The following is a 13,203-nucleotide window of genomic DNA, read 5'->3' as shown; positions in this document are numbered from 1 at the left end:
CAGGAATCTTATACAAGCAACATTTCTGTGATTCTGCAGTTCTTTTTCCCAGAGCCACAGAGAAGCCTGTCCCAAACCATCAGCCAGCTCACCTGGTCAGAAGGAGAGGGCAGGTCTGCCCTGCCCTGCCCATCTCCTGAGGGCTGGTCTCAGCCTAGCACTTACAAGTGTGCATTAGCCTATGCTGGGGTTCAGAACCAAGATTGCAAACAAACCTCTCAGCCTTAGCTAGCCAGCATCTTAAAGTCATTCATATCTGCCTTCCACATGGTTGTGCCTTGCCTTGTAGTCACAGCTCAATGTATTTGTGCATGTCAAGGTAGCACACTGGCAGAATCTTGGGTCTTCAAAACTCATCTTTCAGCAAGAAGTCACTATATTTTCAAGTGCAGTGATAAAAAAAATCCCTCATCGACTTGTACTCTGCCTTAGCAGACACTTTGACCTTTATGGAAAGCCTTGTATGTGTAATCTGCATTCAGTTCCTCTCCTGCGTTGGAATTAGTCAAATTAGAATCGCAGGCTTATCTTTTTCTGGTTAAAGCTTTCCTCTGCAGCACCCTTTCCTGGCTGTCCTTAGGAAAGTGTCCCTGACCCTTCCATAGTCTCAAAGCTGACAAAACCAGTTCTCTCCCTACCTCGCACCTTCTTTCCTTTTAGGCTACAGGGGTGCTGAAAATAACACTGGAAATCTCACTTCACAGTTTCTTGCATGACAGCAAGCAACAGAAACCACGCAAAAGAGCACCTTTTCCTGAGCCAGCTCTCGCATGTTTGCAAAAAGGGTGGGGTGGCTGAGCAAACAGACCTGTTCCCTCTCTGATTACTTTGATACTGAGACCATATGTGCCTCTGAGCTGCTCCCCACTCCTTGAAGCTTTTGTTTGTGGATATTGCGTGTTCCTTTGGGAAAAAAAAAAAACAAACTAAAAACAAGCCCCAATGATTCTACTAAGTGAAACAAGCAGGTACGGTAGTGCTGCATATGGTGCTAGTAAAATTGTAACAGTGAAAGTTGGCAAGAGTCAAACAGCCTTTGTATTAATTCTCTGGAGCTTCAGGTAGAGCCTAATGTAATTACTTGCTTTACTTTGTAGCATTTTAAGAGAGAAGTGTGTGCTTTAAAAAGTTATATTTCCAAATAAAGTGGTCAGGTCTGGAGAAGACAAAATGACTGATTCTGGTCCCTCTGAATTCAATAGCAAAACTCCTGTTGACTTAAATCAGAGCAGGATTATGTCTCAAATCTAAGAAATAACAGCAAACAGACCTGTGCAATTTTTCAATCCACTGTCCAGGCTACCAGTTTGTAGCTTTTCCCTGTTTATTATCCACTTAAGTTCCAGAAGGTTTGTCTGTCCTCAGCTCCACTGTCTGCATCTGAATGTTAGAGCTGATTTCTTTTTCACATGAAGACAGCTACTTTGCAGACATCTCAGTGCAAGTGGGTGAGTCTGGAGATCCTGAATCTCACCCACACAAACACAGTGATTTCATTTGAGAAACAAGTGTGTCATGCTTTTCATAGAATAATAGAATATCCTGAGATGAAGGGAACCACAAGGATCATAGAGTCCAACTCCTGACCCTTGCACAGCACAACCCCAAGAGTCACACCATGTGCCTGAGAGCATTGTCCAAATTCTTCTTGGACTCTATCAGGCTGGTGCTGTGACCACTTCCCTAGAGAGCCTATTCTGGTGTTCAACCACTCTCTGGATGAAAACATCTTCCTAAAATCCAACCTAAACCTGCCCTGACACTGCTTCATTCCACTCCCTTGATTTCTGTCACTGGTCATCAGTGGGAAGAGATCAATGCCTGCCCCTCTGCTTCCCCTTGTGAGGAACTTGTAGTCCACAAAAATGTCAATTATTTCAAAATTCCCCAATTTGTCAAAGCGCACAATTTAAATTTTTCTAGGTAGATTCAAAAGCCCTAAACATTGAAGTCATTGACATTGCTCCAAGAAGAATAAAATTAGTGATTGCTGGGAGGAGCTTTTGATTTTTTCTGACTGTTTATTTTTGTGATCGATTGAGGCATTAACTAGGATTAACTTTGTTGTTGATAGAAAGCCCGTGATCTTTAGACCCTGACTCTAATTAATTGAGTTCTGTCAATCTTTATTGCTTGCAAACTCTCATCAAAAGTTAGGCAAGGCTGGAATAGGTCTTACCAGCAGCCTAACCCAGGCTGCAATTGATAATATTAGTAAAGACAGACCATTTAATCACCAAATTAGAAAATAACATGGTTCTATTGATTTTATTTATTGGGTTTGGTATGTTACATATAAAGACAGTACTGGTGGGAACCATTTTTAACTTGGATGTCCAAAATCATCTTACTGTACATCTTTTTCTTTAACTAGCTTGTCATTTAAAACTTCTGCCATAGTACTTGTTTTCTGGGTACATGTATGTCTTCCTGATTTTCACTTAATGCCTGAATAAAAGGCTGAAATGCACCAAGATTCTTGCTCTGCCTAATGTTGGCTTAAGAATTAGTCCCCAGATCCCCCTCTACAATAAATGGTACATGAAGGAGCCTTCCATGGCCATATGGTGCCAAAACGAGGTTTCTATCAGCTGCAGTTCACCTTCTCCTATGGTTCCTATGAGGAATAGATTTTCCAGCACCTTGGCTCGCCCTGTGTTTTCTATTCAAGTGTTTATGGTCTCTAATCAGCACCTAACTTGCCTGTACTGGAGTTTATCCCATACCTACAGTGGGGTTTTCCTTAGGGCTTCTCCTGGCCTGCTTTCAATCTCTGGGGTCATCTGTTTCCAGAGATGGAAAGCACATTTTATTAAATGGACAAAACCCCCAGTAAAGCTGTACTGGCTTTTGGTAATTTCAGTCCAGTGAACCACAGGGCTTGTTATCGAGGTTTTCTTATTGATTCTCTGCAGCCTCTGTAGGAGATTCCCTTACAAGATGAGGGAAACTGTCCTGGGCTTGAGGTGGCACCTGCTCCAGCTGAGACTGGTGGGAACCTTCACCTGCTCTGGCTTTGTGTGCCCAATCTACTGAGACCTCCTCCCCACCTTAGGAAATGCATCAGCATTGATGCGGGGGGTGACATCTGGGGCTCTCCCACATCACATAGGCTCTTCATAGTGAAGATGACACCTTTAAAAGCCAAATACCCTTAGGTGTCCTCCAGGAACCAGGGCCTCACTGCTCTCAGGCTGTTTTGCTTCCTCACATTGGTTTCTTTCCTCCCTCCTCCCCACACCTGGCCTTGTGTAAGGAGGACTATCTCTGAAAACAAATTAAACAGCAGCACGTACACCAGTGCCCTTATTTTTACTAGGAAGCAATATTCACTCCTCTGATGTATGCCAAGGAGCTGCTGCTGGCAAGCTGGAAGGCTGCACAAGTCCTTGGGACTGCCTCCGCAAACACAAGTTATGATGTACCTGCAAAAACTTGTGAAATACGCTTTGGGAACATGGAAATTCCTGCTGGTTCCTGGGGTTCAGACAAGAAAGGACATAAAGATCCAAAAATACCCTGCAGCAGCATCCTGCCAGCCAACCCCTTCACACTGCAGGGCCCTGAACCCCTTTCTCCCTCTCCTCCTGCAAGCCCTGACAGCTGAGTGTCTGGTAAATAGGAGCTTGGTCACTTTTTACAAGGATATGTAGTGATAGGACAAAGAGCAATGGCTTTAAAGTGAGAGAGGGCAGGTTTGGGTTAAATATCAGGAAGAAATTCCTCACTGTGGGGGTGGTGGGACACTGGAAGTGTCCCCACAAAAGCTGTGAATGCCTCATGCCTGGAAATGTTCAAGACCAGGTTGGATGGGGCTTTGAGCAACCTGGTGTAGCAGAAGGTGTCTCTTCCCATGGCAGGGGGGTGAGAATAAGATGACTTGTAAAGTTCTTTTCATCCCAAACCATTGTGATTCATTCGGTGCTGTTTTACATGCTGCAAAGGATTTGCCTCCACCTGAGTTGCCCACCAGAATTATGGTATCTGCATACAGTGGCAACATCGAGGCAAAACATTTCTATCAAACCCTTACAGCACAAGGAAAATGCATTATTCTGTGGAAGATTTCATGGGAAGAGCTCCTGAGGGCATCGCCCTCACAGCCCTGCAGGATGTTGGCTTTCATGAGGAAAGATGTTTTATAGTGGCTGCATTATATTGTCTGGGTTTTGCTCCCTGACACCATACACCCATCACCTTCCACTGGCCAAAAATCCCCAGTTCTCTTTATTGTGTGGTATGTCCCAGTCCACTGCAGGGTCTTAGATCCAGGTCCTCCCAAAAGCAGTGTCCCCAGAGCAGCAGCTTGGCGGAAGGTGCGAGTGTGGAAAGTGAGAGTGAGTTTGCTTCGTGTCGGTGGTGATTGCTGGCGGCATTTCCGCCAGCTAAATATGGGGGTAGCCACTAAAAACAAATCCTGAAACCGCTGAAATTGAGGGGGTTTTCTCTGGTTTCTAACAGCAGCAATAATTGCCAGCATCAGCTCTGAATAATTTCATGCTAAATAAAGATGTGCAACAGTCCAAGGTTTGAGAACACAAGAGTTAGCCCAAAACTTTTTCTCAGTTTTGCTTTGAGGTAAGTTGGTGATTCAGAGCGAAACCTGGCTAAAACCATGATGGTTATTACTTTTAAACGTTTCCCTACCCAGGAACATTTGAGGCACATAAATGAGAGCTCTCTGTGCCCCAAAGAGGCTGAAATTCACTTCAGGCAGAAGAGCAAACATCCAAGGAAAGACATGGGGAAAGCTCTAGGGGAATCGTAAGTATTTTACGATGCCCTCGGGCAAGTTTAACGCCTCATTTTCTTAAACGTCTTTAATTCATACACACTAAGAAGCAAAGATTTTAAACCACAGATTTGGGCGCAGCAGCTCCCATAAAGTCTGGCCGTAGTAAGGCTGGAACCCTATTTCTGCCCACATCCTCGCTGCTGGGTGAAGGCGAGGAAACCCGAAGACGTGTTTGATGGAGGTGCCAGTGTGGGAGACACCGGGCACTGAATCTTTTGGGCAAGAATCCCCTTCCCGGCGCTGCGGTGGGGCAGGTTTCGCGGAGGGATGCGCTGCCGGTCGCTGTTGTGACGGTGACCTCTAGTGGCACCGGGAGCCACCTCCGCTCGTCCTCCGGGCACGGCCCCGCTGGGCTGCGGCCAACATTCACCTCTGCAGCTGAGGAAATGAAGGGGGAGCAAAATGGACTCCGGGTCTCGACTTTCTGCATCCTGCAGGTGCGCGGACGCCCCGTCCCTGTCATTTGTGCTCGGCGTTTAGTGAGGATATTTCCTGCTTCCCACGATGGCAGGCAACAGATTGCACCTCAGGGTATCCTAAAAAGTAGCATCCGAGGATTAAAATCTATTTTTTGCTGTCACTCCTTTTTCCTGATTTCTTGCCATAAATCAACATTTCTTTGGCATCTGTGACTATGGAGAGAATGTGGCTTGGGGCTCAGAAGTTCAGTTTCCCTCCATGTCCCCTCCCTGCTCCTGACAGGCCCAGAAAGAAAAGAGAGTCACCTCCTTGTCCTGCACTTCTTCATACTTCTTTCTAGCACCCTGCTGGTGCTTTCACACAAGACCAGACCCCTGGGCAAAACCAAGCCCCTGGGCCAAAATGGACTGGTGGACTCGGTCTCATCTCATACCTGGATATCCTGGGGTGAGAAACCAGTCCCATGCACCCCTGTCCCATCACACAGGGCAAGGAGGCTTCCCACCACCCAGGCCAGCTGCTGTCACCTCAGCAGCCCCTGTGGTCCCAGGGCCAGTGGCTTCTGCATGGAGGAATGCCTGAGCTGGTCTTTGCCATGCTCCATCTGCACCAAGCAGGGCTGTGCCAACTTGTCTCAAGCTCACAGGTGATGTGGGATTACACATTTTCCCCCCCTTAAAAAATCACTTCCCTTAAATACGAGTTTTTTTCACCTACTTATCCTGCCTTGCTTGTGCAGGGCAGGCTCTGTCATGAGCCCCATACAAGGCTTCACAACTGGTGTGCAGCAGCAATCATGCAGAGATGAGAGCAACCACTTCCTCCCTCCACCACCTCTGTGAACCTGCACCAGGACCTGCAGACAGCCCTGCACACCCCCTCTCAACTCAAGTCTGGAGAAACATCCACCATCAGAAATTCAAAAGTCACTCTCAGCGCTTCTTTCCTGCTGCACTGTGCACACACAGGAGTGACAGCAAAGTGATTTGTGCCCTGTGGCCTCTGCAGCATCTTATATTGCGAGCAGCAGCATCATTGTGGCTTTGGTAGGCTGTGGTTCCTTCCTGGAAGCCCTGGAGGTGTTAACTCAACCCCGGCATCACCCTGCTCAGGGCTGAGTGCCAAGGCCCTGCAGCCACCCTGCACCCTCAGGAGGGCACAGAAAGTTCAGCACCACCTGAGAAAGGGCGATTTGCACCTTGGCAAGCTCCCTTCCTCCAGGAGGACTGTCCCATCCCACTGTGGCATTGCCCCATGCCACCCAGCTCCTCACGCGTGGGCAGGACAGCACATCTCACCCAGCTGCACAGGCATGCTAGAGAAGGTTTCCTTGGAGGAAACAATCCTTAAGTAAACATTTAGATTGGTCTAAAGACATGGTTTGCCACCTCTTGAGCTGGGCAGATCAGCAGACATCCATTTAACCAGACATTTAGCCAGTCTTCAGTGGCCCAGCAGAGAACACGATCTGTCTGCTCACAGTTATTTCTTTCACAGAAGCCCACACTCCATGCATAAATTTGCATCTACTTAGCATTTGCTTACTCAAGGGCCACAATGTGGTGCCTTTCTTTTACCTCAGACTGCCTTCTGATAAAAACTGGGTCGTCCAAGTGGTAAGCACTGTCAAGCTTAGTACATTTTACGAGACCTTCTCCTTTCACAAGAACTCCATGTGAAGGTGCTTGAGCCCTTGGCCCAGCCAGCCATGAAGAATCTACCCACAGATATGCCTCACCTCGAAAACCGGGATGAAGACATTCACATCTCAAGAAGAAAATGTGTTCCTGAGCATAAAACTACCTTCCCCCTCATCCTCACTTCAGTCAGCCACTACAAACATTACAAATATGAATCGCATTGTCAATACATGTCACACCAGAAAAAGTGTGGCTTTTGAGTAACAGGTCAGCCATACAAATCAAATAATGGGAACAACTGTCTGCAAAATAAAAAGCATGCAAGCAGTGAAATGGAGAATGATTTGGGTGTTGGGTGATCCAGCAGCACGAAGCCAGTGGGCAAATGCCCACCTGTGCTGGTGAGTCTGGCTTCAGACCTGGCTGCTGAGGGTTGGGTGAGTCACCCGTGCCTAGAGAGCCTGGAAGTGAAGCACAGCTTTGTCTGGTGACACGTGGTGAGGCAGTGGGAGCTGAGTGTCGGGAAGCACTGGGAGCCCTGTCTGCCTTTGGGAGGACGGCAGCCAGGGTGGCATGGCTGGGACCAGAACTTTTGTTCCCTATTCCGAGAAAGAGCTGAAGGCAGAAACTGCTTTTTCACCTCGAGGCATTCTGTCTGCCAGCCATGGCCAGGCTATTAATTCATGAACCAAATGTGGGTGGGGAGACTGTGCATATTCTTATCTACACCTTCTGAGGAGTATCAAAGTCAAGCAAGTGAAACTACACTGTCCCCATTGCTAGTAAATAACTGATTGTACTCTTCATAGGGCCTGGCATTTAAATCGAATTAGAATGATCACTCTATTGTCCCCGAGTACTTGAATGCATTAAAAAACACAACACCAACAAAACCAACCAAACAACAAAAAAACTCCAAAAACCAAAACAAAACAAAAACCACAAAAAAAACCCCAAAAACCTGCAACCAAAAAGAAAACCCAACCAAACAGAAAACCCCACTAATAAGACCATGGCAAAAAGGTGCCTTTGCTCTGTTTGTGAAGTGTGCAATTAATGGTCAAAGCCAACTGAAGTCATTATATGACTACCACACTGGAGAGATGGGAAATTACTGGTCTCCCTCAAATTTTCCCCACTCTTGAAAAAAAAAAAAAAATCCCCTTTGTTACTTGCCCTTTTAGAAATAGTCTTCCTTATTCCCATTTTCTATCATCTAAGCTTTAACTCATTCTGACACCAACCATTTGCAACCACAGCAGTGACTTCCCCTCCTGAGCAGGGACATTCACGTGGTTATAGGGAGCGAGGGATTGAAGACACATTTAGGGAGAGAGCTGAATTCCTGCTCGCCTGAGGGTAGCCAGCAGTAGATGATGTGATACCGGGTGTGCTACATGTGGTACTAAAGAACCAGCAGCACTGCTGTAAGAGCTGGGTAAGGAAGGAGACCTGTTCCTGCACTTGAGAATGATTTAGAAAAAGCAAGATTTTAGACACCTTTGAGGTCAGAATTTGATCATGGGTGTGAAGAACAAAACAGTTCTCTGTGACTGCACGTCTCAAGATTACACGTTTTAACAGCACCAAAGTGTCTGGACTGCTGCAGACAATTAATGCTAGTGGAGAACCAAACAACAACCAAAAATTAAAAATAATAATCAGAAACTTGTTTCCACAACATGCAAACATCACAACCGAAATACTAGGGGAATAACAAATAAATGATTTTAACAGCCCCTAAATGTTTCCAGCATAGCTCACAGACAAGGTCCCTCTTTGGGATTTCTGGCTTCAAGATGCTAACCCATACAACTGCAATTTGTAAATAAAATAATCTATACCACTTAATTCTCTGCCTTGGATCCCTATCCACGAGATGCAAACCATTCCTCTGTGTGTCATGGCAGAGGTAAAATCTGTGCAAACCTTGGGTGGTGAGCCGTGGGGATGCTTGGCCCCTGATGGAGGGGAATTATCCCTGCCTCTGCAAGTCACTGCCTTGGAGGTGCTGGGGCTTCCCACTTGTGCAGAGCCTTCCCAATAGGAAAGACCTTAGAGACATAGGGCCTTAAAAGCCAATATTTTTCCCTCTGTGCTGAGGTCAGGCAGGGGCCTCTTTTGGCCTGGCTGAGCTGTGGCTCATGGTTTTGTGGGGTGGCTGAATGTGATGCTGAGCAGGCTCTACTTGTAGGTGTAAAGGAGGGAGTTAGTGTTTTCATGGAAGCATCTCCTCTTAAGCTAAGATCTGATTCTGTTTTTTCCTAAAAAAAAGCTTTGCTTCGAGGCCAGTTTCCTATATCGCCCATGTACATAAAAAACTCCCCTGAACATGCAAAAAGCTTGTACCATTTTTTTCCTAGTTTTTATAGAATCCTTAGAAGTCCATTTGCAATTATGTGGACAGACCCAACTTCATGATTACAAATTGTTTAAAGCATTAAGTATCAAATGTAACTACAGTACAGCCCAGAGACTCAAGTGTTTTCAATAAGCATTAGCAGCTAAAATGTTGCAATCTCCATGAATACATTACAAGTGAGTGAAACCCCAAGAAGTAAAATTTCCTCTATGAAGAAATAATTTGGAAAATATATTCCCAGGCGTGTAAGGGAGGAGACCAATGCCAACTTCAACTCAGGAGACAAGACTGGAGAAGCAAAGGCATGTAAAAAGCACATTAAACAATATTTAGCCAATAAACCTTGAAAACTACTGTTTAAGGTGGAAAGGATCTCTCTGGTCTTACAAATACACCCTAAAAGGTAAAATTTGATGACTGCAAAATAAATTCTTCCATATAATCCAGACCTTTACATCATATCCAAAATTCAACCTCAATGAATGCTTAGGTTTAAGTCAATCTGCTTTACGCAGTACATTTTCTTATGTAGACACAGAGAGTTGCAACACAGCAAAGAGAAAAGGAGCAGAAGGTGTGGAGGGTTTGGTGAAGTCCCTTGCCCATTGCAAGTGGAATTCAGGGCAGAAGATCTGCTAGGGAAGGGAGCTGCAGAGAAGTGCAAACCCAGGCCCTGCACAGGAGCAAAAGCAACCCTGAAGAGCCACGTACAAGTGCTGGCCCTATAAATGAAGACCTTCCTGCATTAGAAGTTTCTGTCCTAAGGCAGCCCAGGTCCCTTGCAGACACACAGCACGTGTGTGACAGAGGGTGTGTGACAGCCTTTGCTGGGTGACTGCTGACTGCTGACTGCTTCCTCCCGGGACTGCGCCCATGCTCGGCTCCGTGTGAGCGAATCATTGCTGTGGTGCAAACAGATTTGTCTCTTTGCTCTGCACTCACCGAGTCTAGGCAGCAACAGACACAAAGCCAGACTTCACTCTGGCCACCTCTGCTAAGGGAGGCCTTGGTTAAAGAAGCATTTTTCATTAACAAATGTTTACATTCTGCAGCAAGCTGGTCCCACTCTCTCCCAAAAGCCACAGGATTCTGCAGGATTAGTGCAGGTGTGGAAGAAGAGAATACAGGTGACTTTGCCCCTGATATGTCACAGTTGTAGTGATTACCAAAGAAGAGGAACAGCCTTGCCCTTAATGGGTTGCAGCTTGGCTAATAAAGGTAAGTGTGATAAAAGGGGTGGGTTGGCTGGTCAGGGGATCTTAGAGGCAGAGGGCCTGGAGAAAGAGGAGCCCTGAGGAAGAAGAAATGATCCAGAGAGAGACACAAAGAACAAACTGGGAAGAGAGTTGCTTCAGTAAGAGATCTGCTGTGAGGTCAGTCTGGGTCTGATGGAGTCAGAGCCTGCAGTCCCAGCTGAGCTGGGTGAAAGCTGTGCTCAGAGTCTGTAAACCAATGCCTGCAGTCACTGTCTATCAGGAAATAGCCACAGCCAGAGTCTGCGGTTGGACCCTACAGCAGGAGCTTGCTGTAGTCAGAGTCAGGATGGCAAAGCTGTAAAGAAGAATAAACCAGGACTTTTTCATGTTGTCAAGTGAGAGTCTGTGTCTTGGCTCATTTCTGCCCCTAACGAGAGGTCTGCTGCGACAGATTAGGGGTTGAGAAGGTGGAAATACACAGAGGTACTGAGTGCTTGGGGCTGGCTCTGAATCTGTTACAAGCTCCCTTTGAGCTTGAAGAAGCAAGAACAAGCTGCTCTGAAGAAAAATGAAGTGCTAAGATCTCCAACTATTCACTGCTTACGTGGCTTCTCTGAGGTTTCCTTTCCCACAATAAAGCACAGAGCACCCTGCTCTCTGTCATGCAAGTGCTGGGTAGATAAATCAGCAGACAAAGCTGAGCCATTGAGGTAGTTTGAAAAGTGCATAGGCAGGCCCAGAGGGTGATGATCAGCAGGACAGGTTCTAGCTGGAGGCCAGTAACTCGTTGTATGCCCCAGGGGCCAATAATGGGTGCAGTCCTGTTCAACATCCTCATTAATGACATGGACAGAGTGGCAGAGGGTACCCCCAGGACATTTTTCTGGTGACACCAAGCTGGGCAGGGTGGCTGATGTGCCACAGAGTCGTGCTGCCGTGCAGAGGGACCCTCACGGGCTGGAGAAATGGGCTGGTAGGAATTTCATAAAGTTTACTAAGGAGAACTGAAAAACCCTGCATCTATGGAAGAACACCCCCAGGCACCAGTACAGGAAAGCAGCTCTGCAGAGAAAAGGACCTCGGGATCCTGCTGGACACCAAGCTGAACACAAGGCACCAATGTGCCCTTGTGGCAAAGAAGGCCAATGACATCCTGGGGTCCCTTAAGGCAGAGTGTTACCAGCAGGCTTGGGGACATGATCCTTGCTCTCTGCTCAGCACTGGTGAGGCCACACTTGGAGTCCTGAGTTTGGTTCTGGTCTCCTCTGTACACGCACACAGACATAGTGGAGGGAGTCCAGTGAAGGGACACAAAGATTAAGAGGCTGGAGCATGTCTCCTGAGAGGAAAGGCTGAGAGTTGTGACTGTTCAGCCTGCAGAAGAGAAGGCTCGAGGAGATCTCAGTGATGTGTATAATTTCCTGCAGGAAGGGTGCAAGCAGGACAGAGCCAAGCTCTGTGTAGTGGTGTGCAATGACAGGATCAGAGGCAACAGGCACAACCTGAAACACAGGAGTATCTGTCTGAACATCAAGAAACACTTTTTCATAGTGAGGGCAACTGAGCACTGGCACAGGTTGCCCAGACAGGTTGGTTGTGTCTTGAAGATATTCACAAGCTGTCTCGACACAGTCCTGGCTACTCAGGTCTGGGTATCTCTGCTTTAGCAGTGTGGTTGGACCAGGTGCCCCCCAGGGGTCCCATCCAAACTTCCACTCTGTAATTCTCTGAGGCATTAGTGCATGGAACAGAGCATCCCATGGAAATGCTCATGAGTATGCTAATTTTTGCCATAGGATTAACCTGGTATATGTTAAACATGGCCAAACCTGGTCACAACATGGCCTAAACATTGACTGCAAAAATCAAGTGGACAAGACTCACAAGTCACAAAATATGAAGGTGACCTGCCAAAAGAAATTGTTATATAGGGTTGTAAAGATCTGGACTGAATTAAGATGTGCATTTTTGGCACCTTCTCTGTCACAAACACTCATTTCTGTGTTTTGTGATCATCTTCTGCTTCAGTTGTTTTGCTCATGTTGTAGCTGTACGTTACAAATGTGTGTGTGCACAAATAGCATTTGTCACCCTGGCATAAGAAAAAAACAGATAAAAATAGGACCTCAGTTCTCCAAACTTGCCTTTTGATTGTTTTTTTAATAAGCATTTAAACATTGTTTTTAACCACAGAAATCAGATACCAAGAAAACTTTCATCTTATTCCTGCAAAAGCAAAATGGAGTTTCTAAGTCATAGCACAGCGTGGGAGAAGGTGTCTTTCATGCTCACTGGAGGAAGTTATTTCAGAATGTGAATTTCGTTGGTATTTCTCCTGCTAAGGTGCCCTGGCCCTCTTCACTAAGAGCTGCCCCTGTTAGCACAGCTACCCCCTCTCTGCAGCCAGGCTTAATGAAGCCACGGGCACATGGTGGCTGTGTGGCCCACATACAGGGCTTCATGCCCACATTTTGGGACTGGAGTCAAGGGAATGTGGAAGGAAGCAGCTTCCAAAGCTGCTGCCGTGTTGTGCTCCACTGTTCAGGATGTTGAAATGAGCTGTGCCACCCTTCTGACTGTCATGACTTGGTGCTGCACCATCATTTCCAGAGCTGGTGCTGCATGTGCAAAACAAAATTAGTCATATAATGCAGAAGCAGATTTCAGCTGCTTTGTTGTTCACTATTTCCCACTTAGATTTAGGACCAGGTTAGGTTTCAAACATATCAAAACTTCAATAATTGTTTTCTTCAGATTTTTATCACCAATTGGAAGGAATCTTCAGATTTT

The sequence above is a fragment of the Sturnus vulgaris genome, chromosome 2 (assembly GCF_052056855.1).
Source record: "Sturnus vulgaris isolate bStuVul1 chromosome 2, bStuVul1.hap1, whole genome shotgun sequence".
Taxonomy (NCBI): Eukaryota; Metazoa; Chordata; class Aves; order Passeriformes; family Sturnidae; genus Sturnus; species Sturnus vulgaris.
Note: the sequence above shows the minus strand (reverse complement) of the source record.